Source organism: Pelobates fuscus, chromosome 4, assembly GCF_036172605.1.
Source record: "Pelobates fuscus isolate aPelFus1 chromosome 4, aPelFus1.pri, whole genome shotgun sequence".
Classification (NCBI taxonomy): domain Eukaryota; kingdom Metazoa; phylum Chordata; class Amphibia; order Anura; family Pelobatidae; genus Pelobates; species Pelobates fuscus.
The window spans coordinates 316047352-316068300 of record NC_086320.1 but is presented as its reverse complement, the minus strand read 5'-3'; the positions used below and the strand labels follow the sequence as shown (position 1 = coordinate 316068300).

General features: G+C 47.4%; 1 protein-coding gene across 1 annotated transcript in view; it reads right to left on the bottom strand.

The window, feature by feature from the left end:
- The window catches only part of SCRN1 (secernin 1), a 77556-nt gene extending 73276 nt beyond the window's left edge, over positions 1-4280 (bottom strand). Inside the window, exon 1 of the mRNA XM_063452329.1 lies at positions 4182-4280. The gene's annotated coding sequence lies outside the window, so the exon portion shown is untranslated. The remainder of the gene's footprint in view (positions 1-4181) is intronic.
- Positions 4281-20949: the final 16669 nt, after the last annotated feature.

Sequence of the window (20949 nt, the reverse complement as noted above, 5' to 3'; positions counted from 1 at the left end):
TGATATCGATGAGGCCCTGTGCTCCGTATCGTATGCATCATTCGACCATGCTGTCGAGTTGGTTCGGAGAGCAGGGCGAGGGGCTTTGATGGCGAAGGTGGATGTGGAGGCAGCATTTCGGCTCCTTCCTATCCACCCAGACTGTCACCATTTGTTAGGGTGCCTTTTTGAGGGTAAGTTTTTCGTGGACCTGTGCCTACCCATGGGTTGCTCCATCTCGTGTGCGTATTTTGAAAAGTTTAGCACGTTCCTGGAGTGGGTAGTGCGCAGGGAATCGGGCGGGGGTACGGTGGTCCATTACTTGGACGACTTTCGGTGTGTGGGCCCGGCTGGGTCAGACAGATGTGCCCAAATACTGCGGGTGTTCCAGAGGTTAGCCCAACAGTTTGGGATTCCTCTGGCCGAGGACAAGACAGTGGGCCCGTCCGAGTGTCTGAGTTTTTTAGGGCTGGAAATCGACTCGGTCGTGGGGGAATGTAGGCTGCCGGAAGAGAAGTTGAGGGCGCTCCGCCAGCAGGTGCACGCGATAAAGGGCGCTAGGAAAGTTACGCTGCGGGGACTGCAGTCCTTGCTCGGCAGCCTTAATTTCGCTTGTAAGGTGATCCCTATGGGAAGAGTTTTTTGTAGATTGCTGGCTAGGGCCACCTGTGGGGTCCGTCTGCCGGGTCATTACATCAGGGTGTCGGTAGGTATGAGAGAGGACTTGGACATATGGGACCGCTTCCTCACTGAGTTTAACGGACGGGTGTTTTTCAGGGATGTGATGAAGGCATCTGGCGAAGCCGGGCTGTTTACGGACGCCTCGGGGAGCATTGGCTTTGGGGCTTACCTTGGGGGCAAGTGGTGTGCCGAGGTTTGGCCTGAGGCTTGGTCCGAGAGCCCCTTGATTCGGAACCTCGCCTTTTTGGAGCTTTTTCCAGTTGTAGTAGCGGTGTCACTATGGGGCGAGGAGCTCAGGGACAAGAAAGTTATCTTTCACTCTGATAATATGGCAGTGGTACAGGTAATTAACAGTCTATCGGCTTCGTCCCTGCCAGTGGTTAGGTTGTTACGGCAGCTAGTGCTATTGTGTATGTCTTGGAACATTGTCTTCCGGGCGCGGCACGTGCCGGGCCTGCTGAATGTGGTCGCTGACGCTCTGTCTCGTTCACAGTGGGTGCGGTTCCGGGAGGCAGCGCCGGACGCACAAGCAACAGGGCAAGCATGCCCGGAGGAGATGTGGCGGCTCGGGACGTTGTGCTTGGGCGATACATAAGGAGCTCACTGGCGCCGGGGACTTGGACCGCTTATACTAAGGTTTGGTGTGAATGGGAGGAAATGTTGTCCCAGGCGGGAGCAGGCGATTCTGCAGCGGGTAGGTTGGACACACTGTTGTGGCTTCTTTGCAGGTTGGTGGCAGGTGGGTCATCCCCTTCTAGGGTGGAACGCTACATGTCTGCGTTAGCCTTCCTGTTCAAGTTTAACGGGTGGGAAGACCTGACCAAACATTTCTTGGTAAAGCAAACTTTGAAGGGTTTCAAGAAGGGCAGGAGGTCTGTGGATACGAGGAGGCCTGTGTCCTTTGCCACCCTTCAAGGGTTGGTGGGGTTGTTGAACGAATTGTGTAGTTCGGCATTTGAAGTAACTTTGTTCTCTGTGGCTTTCGTGTGGGCTTTCTTTGGGGCTTTTCGTATTGGCGAATTGGTGAGCGCCAATAGGTCGGGGGCATCGGGCCTCCAGTATGAGGATGTGGCTATAGAGCAGGACAAGGTTGTGATTTGGCTCCGGCGCTCGAAGACGGACGTCTTCGGAAAAGGTAAGAATGTTGTCCTGTCCTCGCTTCCAGGGTCCCCGGTGTGCCCGGTTGCGTGTGGGGACGTGTTTTTACGGGTTCGCCCGCAGGTTGGTGGTTGCTTCCTGATTCATGAGGATGGGAAGGCGCTGTCACGCTTTCAGTTCTTGCGAGTCTTCCGCATGGGGTTGACGAGTTTGGGCTTGCAGCCCGGACAATTTGGTACGCACTCCTTCCGTATCGGGGCTGCGACTGAGGCGGCGCGGCTTGGGCTGGGGGAGGAGCGGATAAAGCAGATTGGGAGATGGGAATCCATCAGGTTCCGTGCATATGTAAGGCCGGAAAGGTTGATGTGAATGGAATGTTGTGGATGTGGGAAAAGGGTGCTCTGCCGGTTAACTGAATTTGTTTCCTTTCAGGCTTGGTCGCTTGGCTGGTGGGTCACTCGTTTGTCTACTGGGCGGAGAAGAGGGCCGCAGTTCGGAGACAAGGCACACAACTGGGTTTTCTTCTGGACACAGTGGACCTGCGGTGGTTTGGTTTTAGGGGTTTCAGCTGGCAGAGTATAAGTGGTGAAATTTTTGGGATGTTGTCCAAGGGGTTTGCCCCGGATATATTGTTGATTCACGGTGGGGGCAATGACTTAGGTTTGGTCCCCCAGAAGGTGTTGGTCAGGAGAATGAAGAGGGACCTGGACAGGGTGAGGGCTCTGGTCCCTGGAGTTACAATAGTTTGGTCTGAAATGGTGCCGCGGTTGAACTGGAGGCATGCCAGGGACCCGGCGGCTGTGGCACGTTGCCGTGGTAAAGTAAATAAGGCCATGTCTGTCTATATTAGGAGACTAGGGGGGGTCCCAGTGAGGCACTTGGAATTGGAGGGCGGGTTGCCCGGTTATTTTAGGAGGGATGGTGTGCACCTGTCTGATGTGGGGTGTGATCTACTAAACTTAGGATTCCAGGAGGGTATTTCCAAAGCCCTATTTATGTGTGGTGGGGGTCGCTCGAGACATTAAGGGGTCAAGTCTCTTGCTATGGCGGGATAGGGCTTGGGTAATTGGAAGGTAGGAGGAGTATAAATTGGTTAGGCTGGATTAAACTGGAGTGTGAAATGGTTTGTGGGTTCGAGCTCATCGGTGGCTCCGAACCAGGTGGTGTAGGGGGGTCTCGGTACACCCCTACAGTTTAAAAAGTTATGGATATGGGGCCTCTTTGGTAGGCCATATGTTATGTGTTAATTGGTTATTTATAATGTTATTTATTGTTATTGGCGGGGTCATTGCCGGGGGTAATTTATGTACGGTGGGGGGTGGAGGTATATTTACTTTTGTGGCAATGACCCCAATTTGTTATCTTGTTTATAATAATAAATAAAGCTGTGGACTTTTTTATTCCAACAGAAATACGGTGTCTGTAAGTTATTGGGGGGTTTGGGGTAAACAGCGCACCTGCCGAATAATCGACTGTGCGCATGTCATGTAGCCCATGGAACAGCGCAGTCAGGGGAGTGGGCCTTGACAGAGCCAGGAGTAGGCAGGGGAGTAACCAGTTAAAGGGGTGTGGTTATTGGTAAATGGGGGTTGGACTATAGGAGTATATTAAGCGGCCATTTTATGTCCAAGGGACATTTTAACTAAACTGACACTTACCTGGTAATTGTCCCTCCCACCCTCCCTATTTATTTGGAGTTCCCGTTTGGTCACAGCGGCGGGATAGGGCTTGGGTAATTGGAAGGTAGGAGGAGTATAAATTGGTTAGGCTGGATTAAACTGGAGTGTGAAATGGTTTGTGGGTTCGAGCTCATCGGTGGCTCCGAACCAGGTGGTGTAGGGGGGTCTCGGTACACCCCTACAGTTTAAAAAGTTATGGATATGGGGCCTCTTTGGTAGGCCATATGTTATGTGTTAATTGGTTATTTATAATGTTATTTATTGTTATTGGCGGGGTCATTGCCGGGGGTAATTTATGTACGGTGGGGGGTGGAGGTATATTTACTTTTGTGGCAATGACCCCAATTTGTTATCTTGTTTATAATAATAAATAAAGCTGTGGACTTTTTTATTCCAACAGAAATACGGTGTCTGTAAGTTATTGGGGGGTTTGGGGTAAACAGCGCACCTGCCGAATAATCGACTGTGCGCATGTCATGTCTACATACATCCTACACACAGGATCTGTCTACATGCATGATGCATCCTACACGCATGATCTGTCTACATGCATCCGACATACAGGATCTGTCTATATGTATCCTACATACAGGGTCTGTCTACAGGTATCCTACAGATGATACATTGTAATTAATTAAAGGCAGATTAGGACGTTTGATGGCAGACCCCCGCGCTGAAGGTTGCCTATGCCTGGACTAGATGATGCTGCAGCCATCACCATCTCCCCGGAGCTCACACACTCACCCGCCGCCCGGCCCTGCTCCCCGGATCTGAATGACACGGACACTGGGACTCTGCCTCCGTTCCGCCCGCCTGCTGGTACCTCCCTCTGTCCTCTGCCTGCCAGGGCCTGCGCTATGCACTGCATATATCCCTGCACGGCAACCATCACTACACTGCAAAGCAAACATCACTGCACAATATATCCCTGCACAGCATCCATCACTGCACAACAACCATCCCTGCACAGCATCCATCCCTGCACAGCATCCATCCCTGCACAGCATCCATCCCTGCACAGCATCCATCCCTGCACGGCATCCATCCCTGCAAGGTATCCATCACTGCACTGCAACCATCACTGCACAACAACCATCACTGCACAACAACCATCACTGCACTGCAACCATCCCTGCACTGCAACCATCCCTGCACAGCATCCCTCACTGCACATCACACATCCCTGCACGGCATCCATCCCTGCACAGCAACCATCACTGCACAACAACCGTCACTGCACAACAACCGTCACTGCACAACAACCGTCACTGCACTGTAACCATCCATGCACGGCATCCATCCCTGCACACCAACCATCCCTGCACAACAACCGTCACTGCACTGCAACGATCCCTGCACAGCAACCGTCACTGCACATCACACATCCCTGCACAGCATCCATCCCTGCACAGCAACCATCACTGCACTGCAACCATAACTGCACAACAACCATCACTGCACTGCAACCATAACTGCACAACAACCATCACTGCACAACAACCGTCACTGCACAACGACCGTCACTGCACAGCAACCATCCCTGCACTGCAACCATCCCTGCACTGCAACCACCCCTGCACTGCAATCATCCCTGCACGGCATCCATCACTGCACAACTATCACTGCACAACAACCATCACTGCACAACAACCGTCACTGCACAACAACCATCATTACACTGCAACCATCCCTGCACGGTATCCATTCCTGCACAGCAAACATCACTGCACTGCAACCATAACTGCACAACAACCGTCACTGCACAACAACCATCACTGCACTGCAACCATCCCTGCACGGCATCCATCACTGCACAACAACCGTCACTGCACAACAACTGTCACTGCACAACAACCATCATTACACTGCAACCATTCCTGCACAGCAACCATTCCTGCACAGCAACCATCACTGCACTGCAACCATAACTGCACAACAACCATCACTGCACAATAACCGTCACTGCACAACAACCATCACTGCACAACAACCATCACTGCACAGCAACCATCACTGCACAGCAACCATCACTGCACAGCAACCATCACTGCACTGCAACCATCCCTGCACGGCATCCATCCCTGCACAGTAACCGTCACTGCACAACAACCGTCACTGCACAGCAACCATCACTGCACTGCAACCATAACTGCACAACAACCGTCACTGCACAACAACCATCACTACACGGCATCCATCCCTGCACAGCAACCATCCCTGCACAGCAACCATCACTGCACTGCAACCGTCACTGTACAACCGTCACTGCACTGCAACCATCCCTGCACGGCATCCATCCCTGCACAGCAACCATCACTGCACAACAACCATCACTGCACAACAACCATCACTGCACAACAACCATCACTGCACAACAACCATCACTGCACAACATCCATCACTGCACAACATCCATCACTGCACAACATCCATCACTGCATTGCAACCATCCCTGATACCGGAGAAACTGACGGAAGCCAAGCACAGAGAGATGGACACAGGTTTCTTCAGGAAGGAAGAGATTCTTTATTGGATCACCGATCGGGACTCAGAGGGACTAGCGTCACCAAAATACAGCAAAGTCTGAGTACTGAATACATAGAGTACATTCCTTATATAGCACTGTAGCTCCTCCCACAATTAACTACACCCACACATACCCTTAACCTATTTAATAAATAGAGTCTAAACTCATCCATCCGGTCTAACCACGTGGCTCATCTGATACAAAGGAGAGGGACGCGTAATTCCAGTTCTTACATTCCTGCACCTGGTCAGTACAGTGATGACAGTATCTTAGCTACGTGTAATTAACCAACTGATACTACAAACACATATACATACATATGCCTTGTGGCAATCTTAGCCTGCTAAACTTGTATTTTACTGGAATTACATCACATTCCCCCCTTTGATGCCTCTGATATTTCACAATTACTTGAGGCATCACTTAACCTTGGTTTGCATATACCTCAGGTTACCATGAACCAGACCAGACTTATCTTATGATGTGAATCTTCAACATTCATCTTCTTGCATTGGTTCTCCCTGATCTAGAGCCTTATACTTATATATCGCCATTATCTGTGCAGCAGCCTTCCTCTCTGCTATACTTCCTATCAGGCTTTGCACAGACCTAACTACTAAGGGTATAAGACACGGTAGGAGTAGACACAACAGTAAAATCAGTAGGACTCCACCTACCACTGCCTTAAGCCCTCCAAACCACTCATACCAGCTACCAAACCAACTACTTGGATTGTACCCTTTCCATACCTGAGTAGGCACATGCGCTAGTTTAACCATATGGCTAGTAAGCTCAGCTATTGCTTGCCCTTCGTCATCTATTTGAAGACAGCAATTACTTAGGTTAAACTTCCCACATACACCTCCCTCTACTGCCAAAAGGTAATCCAAGGCTAATCTATTTTGGTAGACTGCTGTCCTCATCCTGGTATTATGCTTCGCTAGAAGATTGAGTGCTTGTGAGGTCTCATTAGTAATAATCTCAACCACCGCCTGTAATCTTATAATACGGTTGAGCATATAAATTGGGGTTCTATAACCAAAGGTACCATCTTCTGCCCACGTGGCTGGCCCATAATAATCTATGATACGCTGGGGAGGCCATTCATCATCTTCCCAGGCGCCTATCTCTAAGGGTCCCCTTTTCTTCCTATGATTCACATCATACACTTTAACACCTAAAGTCTCACCTGTTTCAATCGGTAACAAGAAGAAGGATGGTTTGAGCATACCCAACACACATGCCCCTTCCCAGTCCTGTGGCAGCTCCGAATAGGCTTTCTTACCACAGATCCAGTACAAATTTGCTGGGGCTCTCCAAGTAGATGTGATGGATAGATCAAACCACACATCCTTTAAATTGGCATATCTAGCAAACGGGTTAGATGGTTCTGAGACATTTGAAGCCGACCACCAAGTTGTATTTTTAGTATCATCATCATAAGCTTTTTGCCCTAGACAAGTTAATTCTCCTACAGAAGTATTATACATTATTCCTTTCCTTGCTATGCAAACATAACCTATGATGGAGGTCTTTAATCTCCACTCAGATTTACCTCTAACACTCATATGATAATCGGCTTGTGTAGATATTAGTTGGTCAACTGCCTCAGAACCGGACATTACCTCCTTTGCTTCCCAAGGCCATTGGTCTCCCATGTTAGTACCTCCACACACATAGCAGTTGGTAACATTAAGACTACCGGCAATACTTTCAGCTAAATCGATGAACAGGTTTTTAGCATTATGGGGGATCTTATTATCTATACTCATCTCTTCATAAAAGGAATGGTATACTTGATGAGTCTGGGAGGATACCGTATCAGTCTCTATTCCTATAAACAATAATGTCCCAGGATCTAAACCCGTCCCGTATATTTGAAACCCAAATAAATTTCCATACTTATCTAAGAACTTGTCGGGGTTATTAATGAGTATATGGACTGGGTTGCATTCCATAGACTTACAATAAGGGCTAGTCGGCAACTTAGTCACTATCATGTCTTTATCTACTGTCTGTCCCCAAGTCGCCCACCCCACACAAGACCAATATGGGCAAAAGTTATAATCTCTATTTGGGCATCTAGGACTTACATATTTATTTTTGCTACTGGGACAAATATATTTATCATTAGACCCATACGTCCTCTCCCATCTAAGATCCCCACATACATTCCACGGCTTTCTACCACTCGATATCGCTTTACACGCATCAAATAGCAGAACACCCGAAGAATGTACGGATTCTAACACCGTCTTATTAATTAGGGTCCCCTGAGGATCTCCATTCCTGAGAGTCAACCAAATTGTACGAGGTTGATACTCTGGACTGAAGCACTTAGGTTCTCCTACTCCTAAATGGCACACACTATAGTCTATATTTAGGTATCTACATCTTGATACCTCTCCTTTACATTCGTATTGTGAATGCCAAATTAGGGTTTGGGAAATATGGTTACCTGTTCTCGTAGTCTTAATGCATACCTCACAGCTAGGAGTGTCGGTACCTCTACCTTCCTGAATATAAAAACACATATAAATAAACACAATCAAAAGCACATCTTTCGCCGTCATCCTCAGTCTTCGTCCGTGCGATGGAACCTCAGCTTCCAGGATGTGAGGGCTGCAGGGAATGGAGTTCTGCTCGTCTTCACAGGTGTCCCTTCGAGACTTTCCTGGCTTATACACTATGTGTTGGTAAGCGGACAGGCTTTATTATGGCCTTCTCACTCACACCTGTAACAATAAAATTTGTAATCCACAATAATTCCTCGTTACTCCGACTGAGTAGTGCGTTTCAACCGGATCTTGCAGGGATTCTCTGGATCTGCTGTAATTTGCCAAGAATCGACTGCTGCTGGTTTAACCCTGGAGTGATGTATCCACGGAGTTACTTCGGCTACTTTTATCGCTGTAGGGGTAGACAAAAGAACAACATAAGGACCTCTCCACTTGGGCCCTAACGGTACATTATTCCACTCTTTAATCCACACTTGGTCTCCTGGATGATAACTATGAACAGGGGGATAAATATTCACAGGTAATCTATCTTGTACCCATTTCTGTACCTCCTCCATAGTCTTACCCAACTCTACAACCTGCTGCCGGGTAATTCCTTCTCCCAACTGACTCAAGTCCCCCCTTAAGTTACCAAGTACGGGAGGTGGTCGCCCATACATGATTTCAAAAGGAGAGAGGCCCATCCTTCTGGTAGGGGTACTGCGGATTCGCAATAAAGCTATGGGTAAGAGAACGTTCCACTTAAGTTGGGTTTCCTGACACATTTTAGCCAACTGGTTCTTTATAGTTCTATTCATTCTCTCTACCTTACCAGAACTCTGGGGTCTATATGCAGTATGAAGCCTCCACTTTATACCAAGCATATGAGTCAGTTGTTGTAGGCACTGATGAACAAAAGCTGGACCATTGTCCGATCCTATAGAACAGGGTAGTCCATATCGGGGTATTATTTCTCGTAGCAGGAATCTTACAACTTCTCCTGCTTTCTCTGTACGAGTAGGACATGCTTCTACCCAGCCTGAATAGGTGCACACAATTACCAACAGGTAACGATGTCCACCCGATTTAGGCATTACTGTAAAGTCTATTTGTAGATCGGACATGGGGAGTCCCCCCATAAACTGGACTCCTGGTGGCTTTACTGGTCCTTGTCTTGCATTATTCTTAGCACACGTTACACATCTGCGTACAATGGCCTGAGTCAAGTTGGACAATCTTGGTATGTAGAAATGTTTCCTGAGAGATTCTTCAGTACTGTCTCTCCCAGAATGTGTCCCGTTGTGATAATTTTGGACAATTTCTACCGCTAGTGATGCTGGTATGACTATTCTTCCATCTTCTAGCTGATACCACTTGTTCTCCAAATACTTTCCCGGTTCAGTCTTTAACCACTCCTCTTCTTGAGCTGTATAAACTGGAGTCCATTGGGACAGTGGAGTTGGTATAAGAGCAGCTATATGCCCCACATACTCCTGTCTTCCTGATTCAGCAGCACGCTTAGCTGCACTATCTGCCATCCGATTTCCCTTGGTTACATCACCATCTCCTCTCAGATGCGCTCGACAATGTATGATACCGACTTCTTTCGGCTCCCACACTGCTTCCAATAGTTGTAGGATTTCAGCTGCGTACTTGATTTCTTTGCCTTCTGAATTCAGTAGTCCTCTTTCTTTATACAAAGCTCCGTGGGCATGAGTGGTTAAAAACGCATACTTAGAGTCCGTATAGATATTTACTCTTAAACCTTCAGCCAATTGTAACGCTCGTGTTAGTGCTATTAATTCTGCCTTTTGTGCTGATGTTCCTTTCGCCAGTGGCCGAGCTTCTATCACCTTGTCTATTGTTGTCACTGCATATCCTGCATAGCGGATCCCTTCTTTCACATAACTACTGCCGTCGGTGTAATATTGAACATCGGGGTTCTGGATGGGAAAATCACGAAGATCTGGTCTACTTGAAAATACTTCATCCATTACTTCCAAACAATCATGTTGACTTTCAGTAGGTTGCGGCAAAGGGGTAGCTGGATTTAAGGTGTTTACAGTCTCTAAATGCACTCTTGGGTTTTCACACAACATTGCTTGATACTTGGTCATACGGCTATTACTAAACCAATGATTTCCTTTGTAATCCAACAACGTCTGTACTGCATGTGGGACTCGTACATAAAGTTCTTGACCCAGAGTGAGTTTATCGGCTTCAGCTACTAGCAGGGCGGCTGCAGCTACGGCTCTTAGACAAGGTGGAAGTCCGCTGGCCACTGCATCCAGTTGCTTAGACATGTAGGCAACAGGTCTTTGCCATGATCCCAAGTACTGTGTCAATACTCCCACAGCCATTCTTCTTTGCTCGTGTACATACAGGTAGAATGGTCGTGTGTGATCAGGTAGACCTAATGCTGGGGCACTCATCAAAGCCTTCTTCACATCTTCAAATGCCGTTTGCTGTTCTTGGGTCCATAGGAAGGGGTCGTGCTCTGTACCTTTGATAGCTGCGTACAGAGGTTTTGCCAGTATCGCATAGCTGGGAATCCATATCCTACAGAAGCCTGCTGCCCCCAAGAATTCTCGCACTTGTCTTCTATTCTTGGGTATTGGTATTTGGCAGACAGCCTCTTTTCTCTCTGGCCCCATAATTCTTTGACCTTCAGAGATATGGAATCCTAGATACTTGACAGTTGGCAAACACAACTGAGCCTTCTTTCTAGACACCTTGTATCCTGCCTTCCAGAGAATGTGTAGTAGATCGTGCGTTGCTTGCTGACAGATTTCTTTTGTAACTGCTGCTATCAACAAGTCATCTACATATTGTAACAATACACACTCTCCTGGGATGGACTCGAAATCCAATAGATCTTGACTTAGGGCTGAACCAAATAGGGTAGGTGAATTTTTAAACCCTTGGGGCAGTCTTGTCCAAGTCATTTGGCGTTTTGAGCCCGTTACAGCGTTCTCCCATTGGAAAGCGAAAATACATTGGCTTTCTGCGGCAATTCGGAGGCAAAAGAAGGCATCTTTGAGATCTAAGACTGTGAAGTAAGTAGCCCCGCCCGGAATTAAAGCAAGCAGGTTATATGGATTGGGTACAACTGGATGTATGCTAACAACCGCATCATTGACTGCTCTTAAGTCCTGTACAGGTCGATACTCATCTGTACCGGGCTTTTGAACAGGCAGCAATGGGGTGTTCCAGGGGGAAGTACAGAATTTTAGGATACCATACCGTATGAACTTATCCAGATAGGATTGGATGTTCTTCTTAGCCTTCTGCGGAATGTGATATTGTCTTAGGCTCACTGGATAAACCCCATGTTTCAGTTCAATTTTTATTGGTGGAATATTGCGGGCCAGTCCTGGTGGGTTGTTCTCTGCCCAAACTCCTGGTATGTTAAACAATGTCTCATCACTCCTAGGGTTTTGGCTAGTCAACACTGTATAAAGTCGCCACTCTTCTTCCTTTGGTACGGATAAAGTCATAATACCTGAAGGTCCATTAAACTTTAAGGATGTTGTTCCATTTGGTAGGAACGTAATCTGCGCTTGTAATTTTGATAGCATATCACGTCCCAGCAATTGGACTGGACATTCAGGCATATAAAGGAATTGGTGTTTTACTACGTGGCCTCCCAATGTACAGAGTCGACTTTTAAGAACCGGTTTTTCAGCACTTCTTCCAGTTGCTCCTATCACAGTAATAGTCCTTCCAGATGGAGGAGCAACTAGATTAGTCACCACTGAATGTTCAGCACCAGTGTCGATCATGAACGCACTCCTTTTCCCCCCTATTGATACATCGACCATAGGCTCCGCTCGACCAAGGGGGATGGAGCCCGGTCGGTATCAATAGTCCTCCATGACAGTGTCAGCCAATCCTACAAAGTCCCTACCTTCTCTATCGCGGGACCTTTGCGCTGCTGGAATATACCTGTCTTCCCTAACACTTCCTCTGTTCCCATTACTCCCTCTATAACCATTACTCCCTCCGGGGCCTCCTCTACCTCTCGCTCTACCTCTAAAGTTTCCGTAGCCTGCCCTGGGTTGGTCTCTCTCGTACTGCTCTCTTTGCGGACATTCGTTCCTCCAATGCCCTTCTTCCTTGCAATACGCGCATTGATCCCTACTCAAAGGCTCCCTACTCCATCTATTATTGCCTCTATCTGGGCCCCGTTTATCTACGCCTGCGATCGCTACCGCTAGCATATCAGCCTTTTTACGCATCTTGCGCTCTTCCTCTTTCTTACTTTCTGTATCCCTGTTCATATAGACCTTATTTGCTACCTCCATTAGTTGGGTGATGGACATACCTGCAAACCCTTCTAACTTTTGTAGCTTGCGCTTAATATCTCCGTATGCTTGGCTGACAAAGGCGGAGTTAACCATTCGGGAATTGTCTGCGTCTTCCGGATTAAAGGGGGTATACAAGCGGTATGCCTCCAATAATCGGTCATAAAAGACACTGGGCGCTTCATCGCTTTTCTGGATCACCTCAACTGTCTTCGACATGTTAATGGCTTTCTTTCCTCCGGCTTTCATGCCAGCAATTATAGCGTCTCTATAGGCTCTGAGTTGAACCATATCAGCACCATTTACGTTCCAATCGGGATCGGTGTTGGGATAGTGTGTCGCGGCCCATGCTGCTGGATTGGCTTGGTTCAAAGCACGGGCTCTATCCTCTAATGCTTTAATGGCTGCTTGATTTATTCTTGTCCTTTCCTCATTGTTAAATAAAGTCATTAGTAACTGCTGGCAATCAGCCCATGTCGGATTATGCGTCTGTACTATTGAGGTGAACAGATCAGTCATAGCTTGTGGTTTCTCAGTATACGAGGAATTATGGGTCTTCCAGTTTAAAAGATCGGTTGTGGTAAATGGGACATATACGAAGACTGGGTCAGCGTGTGCCATTTGACCTGCAGCATCGATATAAGCTGACCCGGGATTCAGACGAAGAGGCATCTGATAGTGCTTTAATTGTTGGGCACCAGTCAACTGTCGGGTTTGGATGGGGCTACGTAGAGAGGCGTCAGTCATGGGTTCCGGTCGGGGAGAGATAGGGTATGGGGATGTGGGAGGTCGGTTTTGGGAAAAGGTCGTAAATAAAACACTTCGAGCCGAGCTAGATGAAGCTTGACCGGAAGTCTGAAGTGGCGCCAAATCAGGATATTCGTTTCTAATGGGGGTGGATTCTGGTTCCGGAAGGGGAGATTTAGTATGAGGGGGGGTGGATCCTGTACTGGAGGAGGAAGCGGAAGTGGATGAGGGTAATGAGGGAAGGGTTACAGGACTTCCTGTATTTGCGTCACTTCCTCTTACCGGAAAGTAAGGGGGCGGCAAAGGGATCTCGGACTCAGGGGGCGTGTCCAAAATGGGCCTAACACCAGCCCTAGTGGACGAACAAGTCCTAGCTACCATGAGGCGACACTGTTCCTCGTGGCATGTCCGGAGCCATTTTGGCGAGTCATTTACGGCCTGTCTCCAACAGTCAATATAAGGAAACTGGCCGTAAAGTTCAGGCCTACCCGATACAGCCACGTGTAAGCGCTGTACCAGAGTTGGATCCAAACTGCCACGTGGCGGCCATGCCGCAACCAAAGTAGGCCACTCCCTAGTACACAAAGTGACCAAACGTACAGGAGACATCTTTACCCCAAAATCACAAACTTTGAATCCCTTTTTAAAATTCTTAACCATACATCCTAAGGGATCCGGAATCGTTGACTGCGACGCACCCATACTTAACAATGGAACGTCGTCGACAACGAATACTATACACGCGTACTATTCAACAGTCACACCCGTTTCCTCTGGCAACAGCACCACGTGGTACGGTTACCAAGTGAAACGTACACAATAACAATAAACACTCAGGGAATTCCCGTACACACACAGCTGTTACACCAGTCACTATATAATCAATATTATGCCCTTTGGCGTAACTATACAGTCACCCACGCTATAATTCTCTATATACGAATTACCCGTCTATAACACACCCCAGTAACATCGTCTTTTACAAATAGCGGTTACAGTACGGTTAGCATAGGTCAAAGCACAAGTTAAGGTCACAATACAATTATTAGTGGTTATGGTGTTAAACATGCAATGGACGACAATGATTAGTACTTATTATATAATGTCAGTAAATATACAGGGTTATGGTACCGTGCACTATAATACAGCAACACACTATTAACACTCTCGCTAGACGGCTGAGCTCGCGCTATCTAACAAGATATACACTTTACTAAAACAATCGTTAACACATTTACAATTCCCAACTAAACTATTGGCCAGTACCTTGAATGGACTACCTAAAACTATATACACCCGTTTTGGTTAGCCACACTGCCCAATCACCACATATATAGCGAGCTAGAGAACCGAATTTACACAGGCGCCTCTTAGTCGCACTATCAAAAGTCTAGTGGGTTCCAAATTTACACGCCTTCCCACTTAGCCCAGATAGGATGAGAACTAGCGAACCGAATTTACACAGGCGCCGCTTAGTCTCCCGGTCCCTCCGACCTAGCGAACGTAATATACACCCTAGAACGCTAGTCTAGACAAGACACCGGTGTCCGGCTAGGGCTATTTACACCAGGACCCCGCCTGACTAACCAAATCAAACGGTCTGACTAAAGAGCGTTCGATCGAGCGGTGCGCCTTCGCTCCTTCCCTCCGACAGAGGGGGCAGATACAGATTCAAAAACCCCTTTGGGCCTACCGCACAATCGGTATACCCCTAGCGGGTCCTGCCGTCTAAAACAGCAGTTATCTTACCTCCTCGTTCCTGAACCTGAGTTCACACTCATCGACGGGGACACCCCAGCACTTCTCACGTAGAGGCCGATGATCTCCTGGACAACAGACCAGTGGCGCCGAGACGAAGGGAGGTCCACGCAGAAGTTCAGGGGTGCAGCCGTAGAGAACGTGGGCAAAGATAGACCGTCTCACGCCTCTGCCTCTCAGCTACCGTTGAACGATGAGCTTCCCGGCCAATGCACCAAATGATACCGGAGAAACTGACGGAAGCCAAGCACAGAGAGATGGACACAGGTTTCTTCAGGAAGGAAGAGATTCTTTATTGGATCACCGATCGGGACTCAGAGGGACTAGCGTCACCAAAATACAGCAAAGTCTGAGTACTGAATACATAGAGTACATTCCTTATATAGCACTGTAGCTCCTCCCACAATTAACTACACCCACACATACCCTTAACCTATTTAATAAATAGAGTCTAAACTCATCCATCCGGTCTAACCACGTGGCTCATCTGATACAAAGGAGAGGGACGCGTAATTCCAGTTCTTACATTCCTGCACCTGGTCAGTACAGTGATGACAGTATCTTAGCTACGTGTAATTAACCAACTGATACTACAAACACATATACATACATATGCCTTGTGGCAATCTTAGCCTGCTAAACTTGTATTTTACTGGAATTACATCACATCCCTGCACGGCATCCATCCCTGCACAGCAACCGTCACTGCACAACCGTCACTGCACAGCAACCATCACTGCACTGCAACCATCACTTCACAACAACCGTCACTGCACAGCAACCATCACTGCACTGCAACCATCCCTGCACGGCATCCATCCCTGCACGGCAACCATCACTGCACAGCAACCATCACTGCACAACAACCATCCCTGCACAGCAACCATCACTGAATTGCAACCATCCCTGCACAGCAACCATCCCTGCACAGCAACCATCCCTGCACTGCACCATAACTGCACAACAACCATCCCTGCACAGCAACCATCCCTGCACAGCAACCATCACTGCACAGCATCCATCCCTGCACAGCATCCATCCCTGCACAGCATCCATCACTGCACTGCAACCGTCACTGCACAACAACCATCCCTGCACAGCATACATCACTGCACTGCAACCGTCACTGCACAACAACCGTCACTGCACAACAACCGTCACTGCACAACAACCGTCACTGCACAACAACCGTCACTGCACAACAACCTTCACTGCACAGCAACCGTCACTGCACGGCATCCATCCCTGCACGGCATCCATCCCTGCACGGCATCCATCCCTGCACGGCATCCATCCCTGCACAACAACCATCACTGCACTGCAACCATAACTGCACAACAACCGTCACTGCAACCATCCCTGCACGGCATCCATCCCTGCACAGCAACCATCACTGCACAGCAACCATCCCTGCACTGCATCCATCCCTGCACAGCAACCATCACTGCACAACAACCATCACTGCACAACAACCATCACTGCACAACAACCATCACTGCACAACATCCATCACTGCACAACATCCATCACTGCACAACATCCATCACTGCATTGCAACCATCCCTGCACGGCATCCATCCCTGCACAGCAACCGTCACTGCACAACCGTCACTGCACAGCAACCATCACTGCACTGCAACCATCACTTCACAACAACCGTCACTGCACAGCAACCATCACTGCACTGCAACCATCCCTGCACGGCATCCATCCCTGCACGGCAACCATCACTGCACAGCAACCATCACTGCACAACAACCATCCCTGCACAGCAACCATCACTGAATTGCAACCATCCCTGCACAGCAACCATCCCTGCACAGCAACCATCCCTGCACTGCACCATAACTGCACAACAACCATCCCTGCACAGCAACCATCCCTGCACAGCAACCATCACTGCACAGCATCCATCCCTGCACAGCATCCATCCCTGCACAGCATCCATCACTGCACTGCAACCGTCACTGCACAACAACCATCCCTGCACAGCATACATCACTGCACTGCAACCGTCACTGCACAACAACCGTCACTGCACAACAACCGTCACTGCACAACAACCGTCACTGCACAACAACCTTCACTGCACAGCAACCGTCACTGCACGGCATCCATCCCTGCACGGCATCCATCCCTGCACGGCATCCATCCCTGCACGGCATCCATCCCTGCACAACAACCATCACTGCACTGCAACCATAACTGCACAACAACCGTCACTGCAACCATCCCTGCACGGCATCCATCCCTGCACAGCAACCATCACTGCACAGCAACCATCCCTGCACTGCATCCATCCCTGCACAGCAACCGTCACTGCACTGCAACCGTCACTGCACTGCAACCGTCACTGCACTGCACAACAACCATCACTGCACGGCAACCATCACTGCACTGCAACCATCCCTGCACAGCATCCATCACTGAATTGCAACCATCACTGCACAGCAAACATCACTGAACTGCAACCATCACTGCACAGCAAACATCACTGAACTGCAACCATCACTGCACAGCAAACATCACTGCACAACAACCATCACTGCACAACAACCATCACTGAACTGCAACCATCACTGAACTGCAACCATCACTGCAGAACAACCATCACTACACTGCAACCATCCATGCACAGCACCCATCCCTGCATGGCAACCATCACAGCCCTGCATCCATCCCTGCACGGCAACCATCACGCCACTGTATCCATTCCTGCACAGCAACCATCACTGCACGGCAACCATCACTGCACGGCATCCATCACTGTACTGCAACCATCCCTGCACAGGACCCATCCCTGCACAACAACCATACTGCACACCAACCATCCATAACGGCACTGCAACTGTCACTGCACTGCATTCATCCCTGCACAGCATCCATCACAGCAATCATCCCAACAGAGTATTCATATCTGCACTGCAACTATTATTGCACGCTGCCCTCACTGCACAGCAACCATCTATGCAGAGCATTCATAACTGCACTGCAACTATCACTGAATGCTGCCCTCACTGCACTGCATCCAACTCTGCACTGCAACCATCACTGCACAGCAACTATCCCTGCACACTGTCCTCACTGCACAGCCTCCATCCCTGCACTGCAACTATCCCTGGAGAGCATTCATAACTGCACTGCAACTATCACTGCACTGCAACCATCCATGCAGTGCATTCATAACTGCACTTCAACTATCACTGCAGGCTGCCCTCACTGCACAGCATCCATCCCTGCCCCCATCATTGCACTGCAACTATCCCTGCAGTGCATTCATAACTGCACTGCAACAGTCACTCACCATAACCATCACTGCACAGTAACCATCACTACACAACATTCCGCACTTCACTGCAGCTCACATTGCACTGCATCCATCACTGCAGAGCAACTTGCACTTCGCTGCAACCAATAGTGCACAGGACCCTGCATTGCAACTCACACTACACAGCTAAGCACACTGCACAGAATCCCACACTGCACTGACAACCTCAGAAATTGCAGGGATAGACTTTTCGCCTAGAGAGGGAGCACTGTATGAGCTACTAATAATTACTATGAATATAATGTATACATCACTGACTGACTACAGTGCACTGCAAATTACACCTCATTGTCAATTACAGACTACAGAGTAGACATGCAAAATATGTATTGAGATTTGACTAAATAAAATTCCTGGCAGTTGTCAAATAAATCTGTTGTGAATCCCGGTGAGTTCACAAATGGACCGAATCAGAATCATGTGAACCAAAGTCCTTTTAAAAATAATTTTAATTCTGATGATTTGGTTCCTTGGTGAACTAACCAAATTTCCAGAATTTATTTGGCAGGAATTTAATTTAAACGAACCACATAAAATTTTATTTTTGCAAGTCTACTATGAAATGCACTGGAAAATATACTGTACACCTCACATGAAGACTACAGTGAGCTGAAAATGATTCTGTATTCACATATATTATAGAGTACAGACTATCATCTCCCTATAACACCTCCAGCATTACATCCCTTTTCACCCGATTTCCTTAATAGCACTCGAGACTTCCTTCCCATTTATTTGGACTTTTTACCACCATTCCAAAATACATCTTCCCTTCTCCTTCTAGGACATTTCCCTGTTAAATGCAGTGCCCAAACTGGAACACAAACTCAACTAATTTATCTTTAAGAAAACTAAGATTTTTTTTAAAATTTAATTAGAAAAACATGTGACCATCTCCATCACGCGAGGAGTCTGTATTCTTCCAATAATCCTACTACTACTGGCATTCATTCCTATTCGCGATCCCTGAAGCTGTATTGACCCCAACAGATCTCCATCTGGAGTGTGGAAGGTTGCCTAGCCCTGTTCTAATCCAGACCAATTCTCTTTCTCTAATGCAGAATCTCCTTCCAGGCCATTACCCAATTCCACTACAGAATACCCGGCATCCGGTCAGTACCTTCTCTACCACTACATCATATCTCCTGTAAGTCCATTTCTGTAACACTACTCTGCCTTTGTCGGAGTTTTACTCCTTTTCTTCATTATAATAGGGTTTATCATATACAAATTCTGCAAGACAGCTGCTAAGTTGGCCTAGATTTCAAATTCATATTGTCCTCATTTGACACATCTGGTTAATTGTGGTTGTTTTTCCTCATTCTTCCTCAGCCATTTTATCAGTGCAGGAAGGCTGAAATTTGAGTTTTCCCTAGTATGTCTCTCTCTGCATTCAGCAGAGTTAATTTAACTCATGTGAGGATATAAATAACACTAACAATATATTATATATAGTCTACATGCGGCTTTTATGGTTCCAACCACAAAAAAAAAAATTATATATATATATATATATATACACACACACACACACACACACACACACACACAGTGTACACATACATATACACACACACACACACACATTTATTATTTGTATTTATTTGTAGTCTGGGACAATAAGCAGAGTTATAGTAGTAGTGATTAAGTTGGTTGTGGTGTGCCAAAACAGACATTTGGGTAGGCGTGCAAAAAAGAGGACCCACCAAAATTGAAATGTACAAAAAGCACTTCATCCACAAAATGTGGGTAAGTGCAACCTGGAATAAATTAAAGTATCCTACATTCTCAATGTGTATAGAGATATTGTACTATTAATGAAGGATCACCATTCAGGGTACAATAAAGTGTAAAAAATAAAAATTTCACTTTTATTGTACCCTGAATGGTGGTCCTTCATTAATAGTACAATATCTCTATACACATATTGAGAATGTATAATACACAGTAGGATACTTAATTTATTCAAGGCTGTACTTATCCACATTTTGTGGATTAAGTGCTTATTGTACATTTGAGTTTGCAACATAGGGTTAAGCCCTAAGACACCCCTGGAGTTTCCTGGTACCTGAATGATTTTGTTGTTGTTTGAACCACCAAAATGTAATAGCTTGATAAAGGAAGAGGTTGGTGGGTAAACCAGGAAGTATCGGGCCAGAGGAAGGGGGGCCTGTGTATTTTTAGGTCAGGTAACCCCTCCCACAACTTCAGGCACAGCCTTCCTGAGGTTGTGGGAGGGGTTGATGGAGACTATCTACCTTTTGTACAATATATTTAAAGAACATGAAAGGTACAAACGCTATTTAACCCGTAAAACTCTTTATTTGCTTTGAGACAAAAACTTTTAAAC